Source organism: Mercurialis annua, linkage group LG1-X, assembly GCF_937616625.2.
Source record: "Mercurialis annua linkage group LG1-X, ddMerAnnu1.2, whole genome shotgun sequence".
Classification (NCBI taxonomy): Eukaryota; Viridiplantae; Streptophyta; class Magnoliopsida; order Malpighiales; family Euphorbiaceae; genus Mercurialis; species Mercurialis annua.
In genome coordinates, this window is record NC_065570.1 from 32,699,052 (window position 1) to 32,718,551 (window position 19,500).

The following is a 19,500-nucleotide window of genomic DNA, read 5'->3' on the forward strand; positions in this document are numbered from 1 at the left end:
CGAAATAAATCCAAACATTTCACCGTTTTTATCGATTTAAGCCAAACGTTTCCAAAGGATACGATACAAATCCTAACGTTTCACCGTTTTATCGATTTAAGCCAAACGTTTGCAAAGGTTACGAAACAAATCCAAACATGTCAACCTTATAGCAATTTAAGCATAAGGTTTACAAACGTCGCTAAAAAAATACAAACGTTTCACCTTTTTAGCGACTTAAGCCAAACGTTTACAAAGGTTATGAAACAAAACAAAACGTTTCACCTTTTTAGCGATTTAACCCAAACGTTTACAAAGGTTACGAAATAAATCCAAACGTGTCACCTTTTTAGAAATTTAAGCCAAACGTTTACAAATTTTACGAAACAAATCCAAACGTTTCCCCTTCTTAGCGATTTAAGCCAAACGTTTACAAATGTTTCGAAACAAATACAAACGTTTCACATTTTTAGCGATTTAAGCCGAACATTTACAAATGTTTCGAAACAAAACCAAACGTTTAAAATGTTATGAAACAAATTCAAATGTTTGACCTTTTTAGTATTTTAAGCCAAATGTTTACAAACGTTACGAAACAAATCCAAGCGTTTTACCTTTTTAGCAATTTAAGCCAAACGTTTACAAAGCTTACGAAATTTCAAACGTTTCTCCTTTTTAGCAATTTATGCAAAACGTTTACAAAAGTTACGAAATAAATTGAAACGTTTGACCATTTTAGTGATTTAAGTCAAACGTTTACAAACGTTACGAATTAAATCCAAACGCTTCACCGTTTTAGCGGTTTAAGCCAGACGTTTACAAACATTACGAAACAAATCCAAACGTTCCACCTTTTTAGTGATTTAAGCCAAACGTTTACGAACGCTACGAAACAAAACTACACGTTAAAGCGTTCCGAAACAAATCCAAACATTTCACATTTTTAGCTATTTAAGCAAAACCGTTACAAACATTACGAAACAAAATCAAGCGTTTCACCTTTTTAGCAATTTAAGCCAAACGTTTACAAACGTTATGAAACAAATCCAAGCGTTTCATCTTATTAGCAATTTAAGCCAAGTGTTTACAAACGTTCCGAAACAAATTCAAGCGTTTTACATTTTTAGTAATTTAAGCCAAACGTTTACACACGTTAGGAATAAAATCTAAGTGTTTCATGTTTTTAGCAATTTAAGGCAAAAAGTTTACAAACGCTAGAAAACAAATCCAAGAGTTTCACCGTTTTAGCAATTTAAGGCAAAACGTTTACAAACGCTACGAAACAAATCCAAACGTTTCACCTTTTTAGCGAATTAAGCCGAACGTTTACAAAAGTTACGAAATAAAACAAAAAATTTCACCTTTTTAGCAATTTAAACCAAACGTTACAAAACAAATCCAAACGTTTCCCCATTTTAGTGATATAAGCCAAACGTTTACAACGTTGCGAAACAAATCCAAACATTTCACCTTTTTAGCGATTTATGCCTGATGGGAGTAGAAATACTCCTATTTATAGGTTGTTTTCGGAGTCATTATTTGCATTTTAGTTGTCGTTTTTTAAGTTATTAGTGGCTTATTATCATTTTGAGTGTTTCAGGAGAAAAATGCAAATATGGCGACTTTTGGAGCGTTTTTGGTGTTTTCTAGAAGTCCTGGGGTCAGAGAGTGCGAACAAGCGATATGTGGAATTAAAGGATGTCATTTTGGGGCCAAGTTAGTAGCAACCCGCTCGCACACTTCATGACAAACCAGTGTGCGAGCTAATTGAGAGGGTACAGGAGCTAAATTGAAAATGGAGAGAAAAATGAAGAAATGGCCAAGGCAGGAGGTGTGCGTTCGCACACCTCCCAACCCGGTCGCACACAACCCGTTCGCACACTTACCCGCTCGCACACCCAATGCTGAAGTAGTGTGCGAGCAAAACAGGAGGAGGCAGTAGCAAATCAAGGAAATTGGAGTTTTGGCCAAGTGAGGGAGTGTGCGATCGCACACTCTGGAACCCGTTCGCACACCTACCTCAACTGTGCGACTCAACTGACAAAAATACCCCCGAATGAGTTCTAAAAGCCGTGAAACACGAGGGTACTTCTGGGTTTTTACCAATTTTGACCTAATATCAAATTTTAGTTTCGGGAGCCGTATAAATACTAGTTTGTAACATTGAACAAGGGTTCGCTTAATTTTTCATTAGACATAAACCCTAGATTAGAGTTTTCTTATCAGTCGATTATTGAATTCATCGTTTCTTCATTATTTTGTTATCGATTATCATTAGTTTATTGTCGAACAAGGTACGATTATTATCAATTTAATATTCAGTATTTTATTCAATCTTAGCATGAATTCTTTAATAATTATTTTTAGTATTTTCATTATTTTGTGTAGCTAAACCCTTCGTTGGGGATTATTAATCAAATTATGTCTGTTTAGTTAAATCGGAATTATGGGTTTTTGTTCTTGATATGTTCTTAATTATTGTACTTAATGCCTAGCCTGAATTGATCACTTAGTCTTTGCTAATTGTTTTAATTTTAACTCGAGAGAGTAAAATTGGAATAGACCAACATAATTAAGAACGTAGGAGTTAATTGTGCGAGAGTGAATTAACAAATACGTGTTCTTAGGATTCACTTCATAATCATTCAATTAATCGGTTATTAGGTTAATCATTATGCGAGAGTGAGTAATTAACCTATTATTCATTAGTTTTATGCTTTTGCCTGCAATTGCTCGAGAGAGAATTTTAGGTGCTTCCGATTAGTCCGAACCATATCAGAACAATATAATCCATAACCCAAATTAAATAAACAGCATAATAAAGATTAATAATCCCTGCTTCTCTCATTATTGTTAAACACCAACTTAATTACAGTCTTTGCTTACTTCAAATTATAATTGATAAGTTCTGTCTTTTAATTTTACAACAAACAATATTTGTCTTTTCGGCTATTCAAATCGAGTCTTTCAACTGGTTGTCTTTAGAGCTTTCCTTGTGGGTACGATATCCGGACTTCACAGTCTGTATTACAAGTTGGCATACGTACGCTTGCGTATTTTTACCAACAAGTTTTTGGCGCCGTTGCCGGGGAAAGTTTTTCTTTAACAACGAAGTTGGAATTGCTTGGTTTGTTTTAGTCTTTATTTTTTTCTTGTTTTACGCATGTGGTTTGTTGATTTTGTTGTTTCAGGTACCCTTCTCTTAGTGTATGCATAATACACGACGCAAAGGACTACCGTTAGAACCGTTTCAACAAGACCTCACTACCTTTGAGCGCAGTGTCAGAAAAGCAACACACTCAACTCAAAGGAATTTCAACATGGAGAACGAAAATGATGCTCCTCCTGGATTCAACAATGCGGGTGATAATCGAGTGATCCCGCAGAATCAAAATCAGCAGAATCCGTAGAATGCTCAAGGACAGAACAATGAAGGGCCTCGAGTGAAAACACTGATGGAGATATTTCAGCCGAATGTGGGAAACAACACCCATGGCTATTTTGCACATCCTGTGCCGACTACCCATTATGAGATCAAAACGAGTGTCATTCAGCTGTTGAAGGATAACTGCCAGTTCTATGGGTTGCCTAGGGAAGATCCTAACGCGCATCTTGCAAACTTCTTGGAAGTATGTAGCACATTCAAGATGAACAACATGACTGACGACGAGGTATGGCTTTGCCTGTTCCCATTTTCTCTGAGGGATAAGGCGAAACAATGGCTTCACGCTCTACCTAGCGCAGGCATTAATACTTGGTCTGATTTGGCGAAAGCGTTTTTGCACAAGTATTTCTCCATGGCAAAGACTGCAAAGCTGACCAGGGATATTATGCTCTATCAGCAACTTGATGGGGAATCAGTTCATGAAGCATGGGAGCGCTATAAGGAGATGCAGAGGCAAGTTCCGCATCATAACATCACTCGGGAGAATCTGATCCAAACCTTTTATAATGGAGCAACTGAACTGGGGAGAAGCACGATTGACGCAGGCGCAGGAGGGTCTCTGATGAGAAAAACGGCGGATGAAGCATTCGATCTGTTAGATGAGATGGCAGTAAATGGCTGTTTTTGGCCATCTGAAAGGGCGAAGGCACCTGCGCAGAGAGGCGTTATGACAGTTACTGCTGAGTCTGCAGTGGAGGCTTTAAAATCGAAGACTGCAGCACTGCAAAATCAAGTAGATTTTCTTACACGGCAGGCTGCAGGAGTTAATATTAACAGTGTAGCTGCCATTCAGAGTAACTGCGAGGTATGTGGGGAGCATGGTCATATGTCGAATGAATGTTCTGTATGGGGTCAGCCTAACAATGAGCAAGTCAATTTCGTGGGAGGGCAAAGACAGGGCAATGATCCATACGCTTCCACTTACAACCCAGGATGGAGGAATCACCCGAATTTCTCATGGAAGGACAATGGGGGTAATGCCAACAATCAGGCAGGTCCGAGCTTTCAGGGTGGACAGAGGCCACAACACAATCAGGGCAACTACAAGAATCAAGGGAACTTTCAGAATCAGGGGAATTTCCAACATCAAAACAACAGACCGCATCATCCACCTGGCTTCCAACAAAGAGAGCAAGGCGAGTCTCTCCACAGCAAGTTTGATAAATTGATGGAGATGATGATGAAGAAGGATGCCGAGACGCAGCAAACATTTAAAAATCATGCTGCCACAATTCATAACCTTGAGGTGCAGAATCAGCAGATGGCTAAAGCACTGCAAAGCAGAAGTCAGGGGGGTTTACCATCCACTACTGAGGAAAACCCCAGAGAGCATCTCAAGGCTATTGAGTTGAGAAGTGGGAAAGCACTGGATGATCCATATGCAGGACGTGCTACAGTTGAGGCGGAAAAGGAACAGTGTGAGGGTGGCGAGCCTGAAAAGGTAGTTGCTAAACCACCTCCACCACCTCCTTTTGTGCCAAAGGTGCCGTTCCCACACAGAGTGAAGAAGCCGCAAGACACTTGGAAGTTTCACAAATTTCTTGAAACTTTCAAGAAGCTACAAATTAACATCAGTCTGGCAGACGCATTGAGAGAGATGTTGCACTATGCAAAGTTTCTCAAGGAGATCATCACCAACAAGCGGAGTTGGGATGCAGAGGGACCAGTACCGATGACAGAAAACTACAGCTCAATCATACTGAGCAGTCTACCGACCAAGCTTAAGGATTCAGGGAGTTTCACTATCCCTTGTACTATCGGTAACATGCAATCTGTCAATTGCCTTTGCGATTTAGGTGCTAGTATTAATTTGATGCCCTTATCCCTTTTTCGTAGTATGTTTGGTGATCAACAGGTACAGGCCACGCCAATGATGTTGCAGCTAGCGGATCACTCTCTGAAAAAGCCACATGGGATTGTGGAGGATGTCCTAGTGAAGGTCAACAAATTCATATTCCCTGTGGATTTTGTTGTCCTTGACTACGCAGCGGACAAGGAGTGCCCGATGATATTGGGGCGACCATTCATGAACACTGGCAGAGCTCTTATCGATGTTCATGATGGCAAGCTGACTCTGAGAATTGGGGATGAGAGCGTTGAGTTTGATATGAGAAAGATCACACGCCATCCTAATTCTGGAGGTGAATGTACGCGGGTAGATATGGTGGATGAGTTAGTAGAAGAACAACTAGCAGAAAACAATGCCATCATGCAATCTATGCCGAATAAAGGGGAAGATGCTGAAAGGGAGGAGTACCTAGAGGAACCAGTCCTCGAACCACTGTTGAAGAGCAAGCACATCACTCCTCCCTCCTCAGAGAAGCCACCAAAAGTGGAGCTCAACACTTTGCCTGCACACTTGCGATATGCTTTCTTGGGAGCTGATGGCACTTTGCCTATTATCATCAGCAACAAGCTCACCAAGAAGCAAGAGCAGAGGGTCATTGATGTAGTCAAGGGACGTATCTTGGCTATTGGGTGGCAGATTTCAGATATCAGAGGGATCAGCCCTTCCGTAGTGATGCATCGGATTCATTTAGCGGATGAGTCTAAGGCATCTGCGCAGAGACAGAGACGGCTGAACCCTAACATGAAGGAGGTGGTTCACAAGGAGATTGTGAAGCTACTTGATGCGGGCATCATCTATCCCATTTCAGATAGTTCATGGGTGAGCCCAATTCAGTGTGTGCCTAAGAAAGGCGGGATGACAGTCGTAGAGAACGACAAGGGAGAACAGATCTCTACTCGCACAGTTACCGGGTGGCGAGTGTGCATTGACTACAGGAAGCTGAACGCAGAAAGTCGGAAGGATCACTTCCCGCTTCCTTTCATTGATCAGATGCTAGAACGAGTGGCCGGGCATGCTTTTTACTGCTTTCTCGACGGTTACTCTGGTTATAACCAGATCATTATTTTTCCAGAGGACCAAGAGAAGACCACATTTACTTGCCCATATGGCACTTTTGCTTACCGCCGCATGCCATTCGGTCTCTGCAATGCACCTGCTACATTTCAGAGGTGCATGACTTCGATCTTCAATAACATGATCGAAGACATCATGGAAGTGTTCATGGACGACTTTTCAGTCTTTGGGGACTCCTTTGAGCGTTGTCTTTGAAATTTAGACCGAGTCCTGCAGAGATGCGAAGACACGAATCTGGTGCTGAACTGGGAAAAATGCCACTTCATGGTGGAAGAAGGCATTGTTTTGGGGCACAACATATCTAGAGAAGGTATTGAGGTTGACAGGGCAAAGACAGAGGTGATTGAGAAGCTTCCACCTCCAGTCACAGTGAAGGGAGTCCGTGCCTTTCTCGGGCACGCAGGTTTTTATCGCAGATTCATAAAGGACTTTTCTTCCATAGCGCGTCCCTTGACTAACTTACTTGTCAAGGATGCGCCTTTTTAGTTTACTGATGCTTGTTTAGCTTCTTTTCTCAGGTTAAAGGAAGCATTGGTTACTGCCCCAGTCATATCTAGTCCGGATTGGGATCTGCCTTTTGAGATCATGTGCGATGCAAGCGATCAGGCGTTAGGAAGCATACTGGGGCAGAGGAAGGACAAGAAGCTTCATGTCGTCTATTATGCGAGTCGTACTCTAACAGGCGCTCAGCTGAACTACACTACCACAGAGAAGGAGATGCTAGCTGTAGTGTTTTCACTGGACAAATTTAGGCAGTATCTACTTGGCTCAAAGGTTATCATTTATACTGATCATGCTGCGCTGCGATACCTTTTTGCCAAGCAAGATGCCAAGCCTAGATTGATTCGGTGGGTATTGCTCTTACAAGAGTTTGACTTGGAGATCAGAGACAAGAAAGGGACAGAGAATGTGGTGGCAGATCACTTGTCACGGTTAGAGGTGCCCGAGCCAGTGATAGAAGGCGAAGTCATAAATGAGCGGTTTCCTGATGAGGCACTTATGCTCATTAAGGAGACGATGAATCCATGGTATGCAGACTTCGCCAACTATCTCTCAGCGGACATTATGCCTCCTGACATGAGCAGTCACCAGCGCAAGAAATTCCTCTCTGATGTTAAGCGCTATCTGTGGGATGAGCCATATCTATTCCGAGTTTGTGCAGATGAGATGATCCGGAGGTGTGTCGCAGAGGAAGAAATGTTGGCTATTATGACTCAGTGTCATTCTTCAGATTATGGGGGTCACTATGCTTCGGGAAGGACAGCAGCACGGGTACTAGAAAGTGGCTTTTACTGGCCTACATTGTATAGAGATGTGAGAGACTTTGTGCAGCACTGTGACAGATGCCAGCGGACAGGCAATATTTCTAGGCGCGATGAGATGCCTCTCTCTTCCATTCAGGAGGTGGAGATTTTTGACGTCTGGGGTATCGACTTCATGGGACCATTCCCTATGTCTTGTGGCAACCTCTACATCCTGGTTTGTGTCGACTATGTGTCGAAATGGGGGGAAGCAGCTGCTTTACCTACTAATGATGGAAAGGTGGTCATAGCATTCTTGAAGAAGTTGATAAATCGATTTGGGGTACCACGGGCGATCATCAGTGATGGGGGTTCACATTTCTGCAATCGGCACTTTACCGCACTGATGAAGAAATACAACGTTTATCATAGAGTGGCAACCCCATATCACCCCCAGACAAGTGGACAGGTCGAGGTTTCCAATAGAGAGTTGAAGCGCATCCTTGAAAAGACAGTCAATGGTTCTCGTAAAGACTGGTCTCAGAAGCTGGGTGATGCGCTATGGGCATATCGAACGGCATTTAAAACGCCAACCGGTATGTCCCCTTACAGACTGGTCTATGGAAAGGCATGTCATTTGCCTCTGGAGCTTGAGCATCGCGCATACTGGGCTATTAAGGAGCTTAATTTTGACTCCAGGCTTTCGAAGCAAAAGCGCCTTCTGTAGCTAAATGAGCTTGATGAGTTTCGCTTGTCAGCATATGAGAATGCGAAGTTGTACAAGGAAAAGACCAAGAAATGGCACGATGCTCATATTGTGCCAAAGAAGTTTACAGAAGGCAGTCATGTGCTACTGTATAATTCTCGGCTACGTCTATTTCCTGGTAAACTGAAGTCGAGATGGAGCGGACCTTTCAAAGTGCGACACGTAGCTGAACATGGTGCAATTGAGCTAGAAAACGCAAGCGGAGAGACTTTCAAAGTCAATGGCCAGCGGTGCAAACCAAACTTAGGTCCGTTGACGGATGAAGGACGAGAGTGCTACACTCTCAATGCTCCGAACTAAGTAAGTATCACACGGTCAACGCTAGTGACCATAAACAAGCGGTATTTGGATTACATTCCAAATTATTTATGTTTCTTGCATGTTAGTTTTATTTTATGCAGTAAGTAGTTTAATTTTGCTAGTTCAGATTTTTATAATTTTATTGAGTCGTCGCCTGCTGTTCTTTTATGTCTATTTGTTAGTTCAGATTGATCCCGGTAGTTGTGTTTAGTACTGTGCAGGTTTGGGTGGAAATTTCAAATAGGCTGCCAGAAAAATCATAGTGTGCGAACGCACACTCTATGACCCGTTCGCACACTATGATTTGGCAGTGTGCGAACGCACACTTCTGTACCCGTTCGCACACTGCCAATTAATTGGAGAGCCACATCAGCTTTTGGAATTAAAACAACGGGGCTCTCATATTTTCAGTTCCTCAAAATAACAATCGAAAAGAACCCTAAGTGTCCATCAGCACCACCAGCCATCAACATCCTCACCACCGTTCATCACCATCGTTCGACAACCACCACCGTTCGGACTACCCTCGCCGGCGTTCCCCACCTCACTGTCACCACAGCCGAAATCATCAGCTCCTTTCCCCACCATCGCCGGCGTTTCTCTCCACACCGCCACAACCACCACCGCTGCTGACCACCACCGCACCTGAACACCACCTCCAGCAAAATCTCAGCTCCAAACAACAAGGGTTAGGGCATAATTTCGTCCAAAGCAGTAAGTACCCTTCTTTGTTCATCGTTGCTCCATTACGTCAATTCAAGTACAATCATGCCTAGAGTCCAGATTGGTAATTCATCTAGATTAGCGGATTCGTCGAGTGATGATGATGAGCGGGTAAATTTTAAGGATAATTATGAGTGCCCTTTTGACATTTGGTCTGAGGAAGAAGGTGAGTTGTATCAGTGTGTGGCGAAACGAAAGATTATTCCGGCTAGGGCATTTGATTATGAGGTGTTAGATTCTCTCGGGTTAGATGAAGCGATCAGGGACCATCTCGATCGGTGGGGATTAGACACTGTCGCAGATTTAAGTCATGATTTTATTCCTGAGATTGCAGTGGAGTTTTTCACTACAGTGCATCAGCCAGAACCAGGTGTAGGGTCTCTGTCATTTCGACTCAAGGGTCAGGAGTATTCCCTCACTGTGGCCGAGATTAAGCGCCTATTTGAGACACAGAGAAGGGGTCTGCGTGAGATACCAGCTCAGTTTGATGAAGATGCCATCTGGGCAGACCTGAGTGGTTAGAAGAAGTTCAATACAAGAACAGCGAAGACTAAAGCGATCAAGGATCCAGCTATTTATCTGATGCACAAGTGGTATGCTGAGACTGTTTGCGGGCGTTTGGAATCAAACAAAGTGGTTAGGGGTGATCTTTTTGTGCTGAATAGCTTACTTCATCCTGAGGCACCTGCGATAGATATGGGATCTCGCATTTTCTCGATGTTGCTTGATATGAATAGCAGGAAAGGGAAAGAACGGTGTTTGGGAATGGGTAACATCGTCAGAGCCATTGCTATTGAAGTTGAAGCATATACAGAGGACGAGTGCAAGGCGCTCGATAAAATCGCACCTGTATGGTTCAGCAAGAAGCATTTGAAGGCCACAGCATTGCTTGACAAGAACGGCAAGCTTCAGGAGGTAGATGAGAGAGGTACTGCGACAGTGCTACGTCTGGGGTTAGCGCACAGACAGGTTTATGATCATCCTGGAGCTGCCAGAGATCAGACTATTCGAGAGGAGGAGTTGGAGGCACGGGCTACTGGGGTGCCTCGAGAGGTACCGGTACAGCCACAGAGTGATGCCGAATGGCGACTGCAGATGGAGCACAGACAGCGTGAGGTGGAGTCCAGAGTGAGGAGAATGCATGAAGAGCAGCGCGAGCATTTCCGCATGCAGAGGGTACATATGCGTGCCACGCACCCGGAGGGCGACTATCCATCGCCAGCCTACTCACCACCACCACCGGAGGACATCTAGAGTTTTTCTTTTTATCCCTTTCACTTTATTTTCCGCTTTTCATGCTTTATTTATTTATGATTGCATTAGGGACAATGCATGTTTTAGTGTGAGGGAGGGGAGAAAACTCTTGGTTTTTCTTTATGTTTATGTTTTTATTTCTTTTTATGTCAGTAGTTTGTTTTAGGATTTCCCTTGTTTTTGTTATGTTTATGTATTGATATGGTGAACCCGTGGGGTGTATGTTTGTTATTCTGATAGTACAGACATGTTCAGGCTTACTTTACGTTTTGTCCTTGTTATTATTGCTGCAGTAATGTCATGTCAGAATTTTTGAAATAATTGTGTTGCTTTTCTCCCTTTGCAATGAGTTGGTTAATTGTGTTTTTGTTGTTAAACAATGGAATGTGAAAAACTTTTAAATAACAAAGCCTTTAGCTAACATGACTTAACAGGACTGGGATGAAATTTTGTATTCTGAAAAGCTCGATTTTCTTTTAATCATTGCAAATTTTGGCATGAAAATCTTGGCAGGAACAATAGTCTGAAAAACAAAAATTTTGAGCAATTTGAACAAGTTTGTATTTGTAACAAATCACCTAGTTTTGACCAAATTTGTGAGATATATTGTTAATTGAGCCTTATCGAGCATACTTTTTATGTCTCATTTTATTGTGGTGTGAGTCGATACTTGTGATTTTCTAGAACTTGCCTTGTGTCCGCTGTGAAATTGCATTGTAGGTTGAACAATTTAGAAAATGATAAATGGCACTTAGGATAACCAATTATTTAGACCACTTAAAATAGACCATCCCATTTTCCCTTAGTTGACCAAATTTGAGCCTTAGCTTAATTTTTTGTTGATTTTTCCACAATTTTTCCACATCTACCGTTTTACATTTCCCTCTTTTTCACCTTGTTTTAACTTGGCAAATTGAATAAGTAGTAAAGGGACTAGTGTGAGGATGGTAAACATCCTAAGCTCATGTGTAAGTAAATATCTCTGAATTATGTGAATCATTGCTTTGTGAAGTTCGAAAAACAAAAAAAAAACAAAAAAAAAAGAAACTTGTTGGTAAGAAAGTTGAGCTTAAAAGATAAAAAATTTGAAAAAAAAAAAACAAAAACAAAAGTGTAAAGCTTGAGGCATGAAAAGTAAAGAAAAGAGATTGAAAGTGTTTATGAGCTAAGAGTTAAATTGTTAGTTTCTTTTGATATTTATTTAGTTTGTCAAGTCACTTTACCCATATTTGTTTATCCGTATCACACCCTGACCTAAACCCCGTTACAACCCTTTAAATAAGTCCATTTTGATTCTTTTTGTTTAGCTTAACTTAGCAGTGGAATGGTGGACGATGGGCAAGCCTATGGTAAAATTTCATGTATTGAGTTGAGAGTCTAAATTGTTTAACCTCAAACACTTGTGTGCGAGAGAATACCTAGTGAGGAGTACTTGGTGATTTTACTATACAAATTTGTGATGTTGCTCAATTGCTTGAAGTTTCTTGACCATTGTTTTTGTCTTGCGTGGACTGTCAGTTTGACCAATGTGATTTTGAAACCGTGTTTGAAGGAATTCATCAAAGTAATCTCGGTGCGGGTAAATCATGTGTAGAAATTGTCTTGGTTGTTTGATGTTTTTCACATTGTTGTTGCTTGGTTCAAAAACATATCTTGATTGGTTCATTGTTTAGGGAGGATTGACACACTTTGATTTCTTTAATTCTGACAAATGATGACATTTGACATTGTAGCATGATTCTGTATTTGCTTGAGGACAAGCAGAAGGTAAGTGTGAGGATGTTTGATGGGAATAGAAATACTCCTATTTATAGGTTGTTTTCGGAGTCATTATTTGCATTTTAGTTGTCGTTTTTTAAGTTATTAGTGGCTTATTATCATTTTGAGTGTTTCAGGAGAAAAATGCAAATATGGCGACTTTTGGAGCGTTTTTGGTGTTTTCTAGAAGTCCCGGGGTCAGAGAGTGTGAACAAGCGATATGTGGAATTAAAGGATGTCATTTTGGGGCCAAGTTAGTAGCAACCCGCTCGCACACTTCATGACAAACCAGTGTGCGAGCTAATTGAGAGGGTATAGGAGCTAAATTAAAAATGGGGAGAAAAATGAAGAAATGGCCAAGGCAGGAGGTGTGCGTTCGCACACCTCCCAACCCGTTCGCACACAACCCGTTCGCACACAACCCGTTCGCACACTTACCCGCTCGCACACCCAATGCTGAAGTAGTGTGCGAGCAAAACAGGAGCAGGCAGTAGCAAATCAAGGAAATTGGAGCTTTGGCCAAGTGAGGGAGTGTGCGATCGCACACTCTGGAACCCGTTCGCACACCTACTTCAACTGTGCGACTCAACCGACAAAAATACCCCCGAATGAGTTCTAAAAGCCGTGAAACACGAGGGTACTTCTGGGTTTTTACCAATTTCGACCTAATATCAGATTTTAGTTTCGGGAACCGTATAAATACTAGTTTGTAACATTGAACAAGGGTTCGCTTAATTTTTCATTAGACATAAACCCTAGATTAGAGTTTTCTTATCAGTCGATTATCGAATTCATCGTTTCTTCATTATTTTGTTATCGATTATCATTAGTTTATTGTCGAACAAGGTACGATTATTATCAATTTAATATTCAGTATTTTATTCAATCTTAGCGTGAATTCTTTAATAATTATTTTTAGTATTTTCATTATTATGTGTAGCTAAACCCTTCGTTGGGGATTATTAATCAAATTATGTCTGTTTAGTTAAATCGGAATTATGGGTTTTTGTTCTTGATATGTTCTTAATTATTGTACTTAATGCCTAGCCTGAATTGATCACTTAGTCTTTGCCAATTGTTTTAATTTTAACTCGAGAGAGTAAAATTGGAATAGACCAACATAATTAAGAACGTAGGAGTTAATTGTGCGAGAGTGAATTAACAAATATGTGTTCTTAGGATTCACTTCATAATCATTCAATTAATCAGTTATTAGGTTAATCATTGTGCGAGAGTGAGTAATTAACCTATTATTCATTAGTTTTATGCTTTTGCCTGCAATTGCTCGAGAGAGAATTTTAGGTGCTTCCGATTAGTCCGAACCATATCAGAACAATATAATCCATAACCCAAATTAAATAAACAGCATAACAAAGATTAATAATCCCTGCTTCTCTCATTATTGTTAAACACCAACTTAATTACAGTCTTTGCTTACTTCAAATTATAATTGATAAGTTCTGTCTTTTAATTTTACAACAAACAATATTTGTCTTTTCGGCTATTCAAATCGAGTCTTTCAACTGGTTGTCTTTAGAGCTTTCCTTGTGGGTACGATATCCGGACTTCACAGTCTGTATTACAAGTTGGCATACGTACGCTTGCGTATTTTTACCAACAATGCCAAACGTTTACAAACGTTACAAAACATATCCAAACGTTTCAACATTTTAGCAATTGAAGCCAAACGTTTCCCCTTTTTAGCGAATTAAGCCAAAAGTTTATAAACGTTACGAAATAAATCCAAACGTTTCACCTTTTTAACGATTTAAGCCGAACGTTTACAATGGTTTTGAAACAAATCCAAGCATTTCACCTTTTTAGCAATTAAATCCAAACGTTTACAAATGTTACGAAACAAATTCAAGCGTTTCACCATTTTAAAAATATAAGCCAAACGTTTACATACGTTACGAAATAAATCCAAGCGTTTCGCCTTTTTAGCAATTTAAGCCAAACATTTACAAACGTTACGAAACCAATCCAAACGTTTCACCTTTTTAGCGATTTAAGCTAAATGTTTACAAACGTTACGAAACAAATCCAAATCTGTCAACGTTTTAGCGATTTCAGCGAAACGTTTACAAACGTTACAAACAAATCCAAACGTTTGACCTTTTTAGCGATTTAAGCCAAACGTTTACAAACGTTACGAAACAAATCAAAAAGTTTCCCCTTTTTAGCGATTTAGGCCAAAAGTTTACGAACTTTACGAAACAAAACTAAACGTTTAAAGCGTGACGAAACAAATCCAAATATTTCCCATTTTTAGCGATTTAAGCAAAACCGTTACAAATGTTACGAAATAAAACCAAGCGTTTTACCTTTTTAGCAATTTTAGCCAAACGTTTACAAACGTTATGAAACAAATCCAAGAGTTTCATCTTTTTAGCAATTTAAGACAAATGTTTACAAACGTTCCGAAACAAATCCAAGTGTTTCAACTTTTTAGTAATTTAAGCGAAGCATTTACAAAAGTTACGAAACAAATCCAAGCGTTTCACATTTTTTTGAAATTTAAGCCAAACGTAAAAAAACAAATCCAAACGTTTCCCCTTTCTAACGATTTAAGCCAAACGTTTACAAATGTTACGAAATAAATCCAAACGTTTCACTTTTTTAGCGATTTAAGGCAAATGTTTACAAACGTTACGAAACAAATCCAAACGTTTCACCTTTTTAGCGATTTAAGCCAAACATTTACAAAGATTATGAAATAGATCAAAACGTGTCACCTTTTTAGCAATTTAAGCAAAACGATTACAAACGTTACGAAACAGATCCAAATGTTTCCCCCTTTTAGCGATTTAAGACAAACGTTTACAAAGGCTATGAAACAAAACCAAACGTTTCACCTATTTAGAGATTTAAGCCAAACATTTACAAAGGTTACGAAACAAATCCAAACGTGTCACCTTTTTAGATATTTAAGGGAAACGTTTACAAACGTTACGAAACAAATCCAAACGTTTCACCTTTTTAGAGATTTAAGCCAAACGTTTCAAACATTACGAAACAAATACAAAAGTTTCACATTTTTAGCGATTGAAGCCGAACGTTTACAAACGTTAAGAAACAAAACCAAACGTTTAAAATGTTACGAAACAAATCCAAACGTTTCACCTTTTTAGCAATTTAAGCCAAACGTTTACAAACGTTACGAAAGAAATCCAAGTTTTTCACCTTTTTAGCAATTTAAGCTAAATGTTTACAAACATTACAAAATTTCAAAAGTTTTACCTTTTTAGCAATTTCAGCCAAACGTTTACAAACGTTACGAAACAAATCCAAATGTTTCACGTTTTTAGCAATTTAAGCCAAACGATTACAAACTTTATGAAACAAGTCCAAACGTTTCACCTTTTTAGCGATTTAAACCAAACGTTTATAAATGTTACGAATCAAAAAAAATGTTTAAAACGTTACAAAAAAAATCAAAACGTTTCACATTATTAGCGATTTAAGCTAAACCCTTACAAACGTTACGAAACAAAACCAAGCGTTTTATCTCTTTAGCAATATAACCCAAACGTTTACAATTGTTACGAAACAAATCCAAGCGTTTCACCTTTTTAGCAAATTAAGCCAAACGTTTAAAAAACGTTCCAAAAAAAATTCAAGTGTTTCACCTTTTTAGCAGTTTAAGCCAAACGTTTACAAACGTTACAAAACAAATCCAAGTGTTTCACCTTTTTTGCAATTTAAGCCAAACGTTTACAAACGTTACGAAACAAATCCAAACGTTTCACCTTCTTATCGATTTAAGCTCAACGTTTACAAACGTTACGCAATAAATCCAAATGTTTCTCCATTTTAGTGATTTAAGCAAAACATTGAAAATTTTACGAAACAAATCCAAACATTTTATCTTTTTAGCGATTTATGCCAAATGTTTATAAACGTTACGAAACAAATCCAAAAGTTTCACCTTTTTAGCGATTGATATCAAACATTTACAAACATTACGAAACAATTCCAAATGTTTCACCTTTTTAGCGATTTATCCCAAACGCTACAAAACTAATCCAAACGTTTCACCTTTGTAGCGATTTAAGCCAAACATTTACAAAGGTTATTAAACAAATCTAAAGGTTTCACCTTTTTAGCAATTTAAGCCAAACATTTACAAACGTTACGAAACAAATCCAAGCATTTCACCTTTTTTTGCAATTTATACCAAACGTTTAGAAAAGTTATGAAACAAATACAAGCATTTCACCTTTTTAGCAATTTAAGCCAAACGTTTACAAACGTTACGAAACAAATCCAACCGTTTTTAGCAATTTATGACAAACGTTTACAAATTAAACGTTACGAAACAAATCCAAATGTTTCACTTTTTAAGCGATTTAAGCCAAACGTTTACAAACGTTACGAAACAAATCAAAATGTTTCACCTTTTAAGCAATTTAAGCCAGACCTTTAGAAACGTTACGAAACAAATCAAAACGTTTTACCTTTTTAGCGATTTAAGCAAAACGTTTACAAAACGTTATGAAACAAATTCAAGCATTTCACCTTTTTCGCAATTTAAGCCAAACGATTCAAACATTACAAAACAAATCCAAATATTTTACCTTTTTAGCAATTTAAGCTATATGTTTACAAACGTTACGAAACAAATCTATACGTCTCACCTTTTTAGCGATTTAAGCCAAACGTTTACAAACGTTTTGAAACAAATCCAAATGTTTCGCCTTTTTAGCGATTTAAGCCCAACGTTAACAAAATGTTTCGAAACAAATCCAAACATTTTGCCTTTTGAGCGATCTAAAACGAACATTTACAAACGTTACGAATAAAATCCAAACGTTTCGCTTTTTTAGCAATTTAAGCCGAACGTTTACAAATGTTACGAAACAAATCCAAACGTATCTCCTTTTTAGCGATTTAAACCAAACGTTTATAAATGTTACGAATCAAAAAAAATGTTTAAAACGTTACAAAAAAAATCAAAACGTTTCACATTATTAGCGATTTAAGCTAAACCCTTACAAACGTTACGAAACAAAACCAAGCGTTTTATCTCTTTAGCAATATAACCCAAACGTTTACAATTGTTACGAAACAAATCCAAGCGTTTCACCTTTTTAGCAAATTAAGCCAAACGTTTAAAAAACGTTCCAAAAAAAATTCAAGTGTTTCACCTTTTTAGCAGTTTAAGCCAAACGTTTACAAACGTTACAAAACAAATCCAAGTGTTTCACCTTTTTTGCAATTTAAGCCAAACGTTTACAAACGTTACGAAACAAATCCAAACGTTTCACCTTCTTATCGATTTAAGCTCAACGTTTACAAACGTTACGCAATAAATCCAAATGTTTCTCCATTTTAGTGATTTAAGCAAAACATTGAAAATTTTACGAAACAAATCCAAACATTTTATCTTTTTAGCGATTTATGCCAAATGTTTATAAACGTTACGAAACAAATCCAAAAGTTTCACCTTTTTAGCGATTGATATCAAACATTTACAAACATTACGAAACAATTCCAAATGTTTCACCTTTTTAGCGATTTATCCCAAACGCTACAAAACTAATCCAAACGTTTCACCTTTGTAGCGATTTAAGCCAAACATTTACAAAGGTTATTAAACAAATCTAAAGGTTTCACCTTTTTAGCAATTTAAGCCAAACATTTACAAACGTTACGAAACAAATCCAAGCATTTCACCTTTTTTTGCAATTTATACCAAACGTTTAGAAAAGTTATGAAACAAATACAAGCATTTCACCTTTTTAGCAATTTAAGCCAAACGTTTACAAACGTTACGAAACAAATCCAACCGTTTTTAGCAATTTATGACAAACGTTTACAAATTAAACGTTACGAAACAAATCCAAATGTTTCACTTTTTAAGCGATTTAAGCCAAACGTTTACAAACGTTACGAAACAAATCAAAATGTTTCACCTTTTAAGCAATTTAAGCCAGACCTTTAGAAACGTTACGAAACAAATCAAAACGTTTTACCTTTTTAGCGATTTAAGCAAAACGTTTACAAAACGTTATGAAACAAATTCAAGCATTTCACCTTTTTCGCAATTTAAGCCAAACGATTCAAACATTACAAAACAAATCCAAATATTTTACCTTTTTAGCAATTTAAGCTATATGTTTACAAACGTTACGAAACAAATCTATACGTCTCACCTTTTTAGCGATTTAAGCCAAACGTTTACAAACGTTTTGAAACAAATCCAAATGTTTCGCCTTTTTAGCGATTTAAGCCCAACGTTAACAAAATGTTTCGAAACAAATCCAAACATTTTGCCTTTTGAGCGATCTAAAACGAACATTTACAAACGTTACGAATAAAATCCAAACGTTTCGCTTTTTTAGCAATTTAAGCCGAACGTTTACAAATGTTACGAAACAAATCCAAACGTATCTCCTTTTTAGCGATTTAAGCCAAACATTTACAAACATTACGAAATAAAACCAAACATATAAAAAATTACAAAACAAATCCAAGCGTTTCCCCTTTCTAGCAATTTAAGCCAAACGTTTACAAACGTTACGAAACAAATCCAAGTGTTTCCCCTTTCTAGCAATTTAAGCCAAACGTTTATAAACGTTACGAAGCAAATCCAAGCGTTTCACGTTTTCGCAATTTAAGCTAAACGTTTACAAACGTTACGAAACGAATCCAAACTTTTCACCTTTTTAGCAATTTAAGCCAAAAGTTTACAAATAATACAAAATTTCAAATGTTTCACCCTTTTAGCGATTTGAGCCAAAAGTTTACAAATGTTACGAAACAAATCCAAACGTTTCACCTTTTTTGCGATTTCAGCCAAACGTTTACAAACGTTACTAAACAAATCCAAACATTTCGCCTTTTTAGCAATTTAAGCCAAACGTTTACAAACGTTACGATACAAGTCCAAACATTTCCTCTTTTTAGCGATTTAAGCTAAACCCTTACAAACGCTACGAAACAAAACCAAGCGTTTCACCTTTTTAGCAATTTAAGCCAAACGTTTACAAACGTTACGAAAAAAATCCAAGCGTTTCACCTTTTTAGCAAATTAAGCCAAACGTTGAAAAAACGTCCCGAAACAAATTCAAGCGTTTCACCTTTTTAGCAATTTAAGCCAAACATTTAC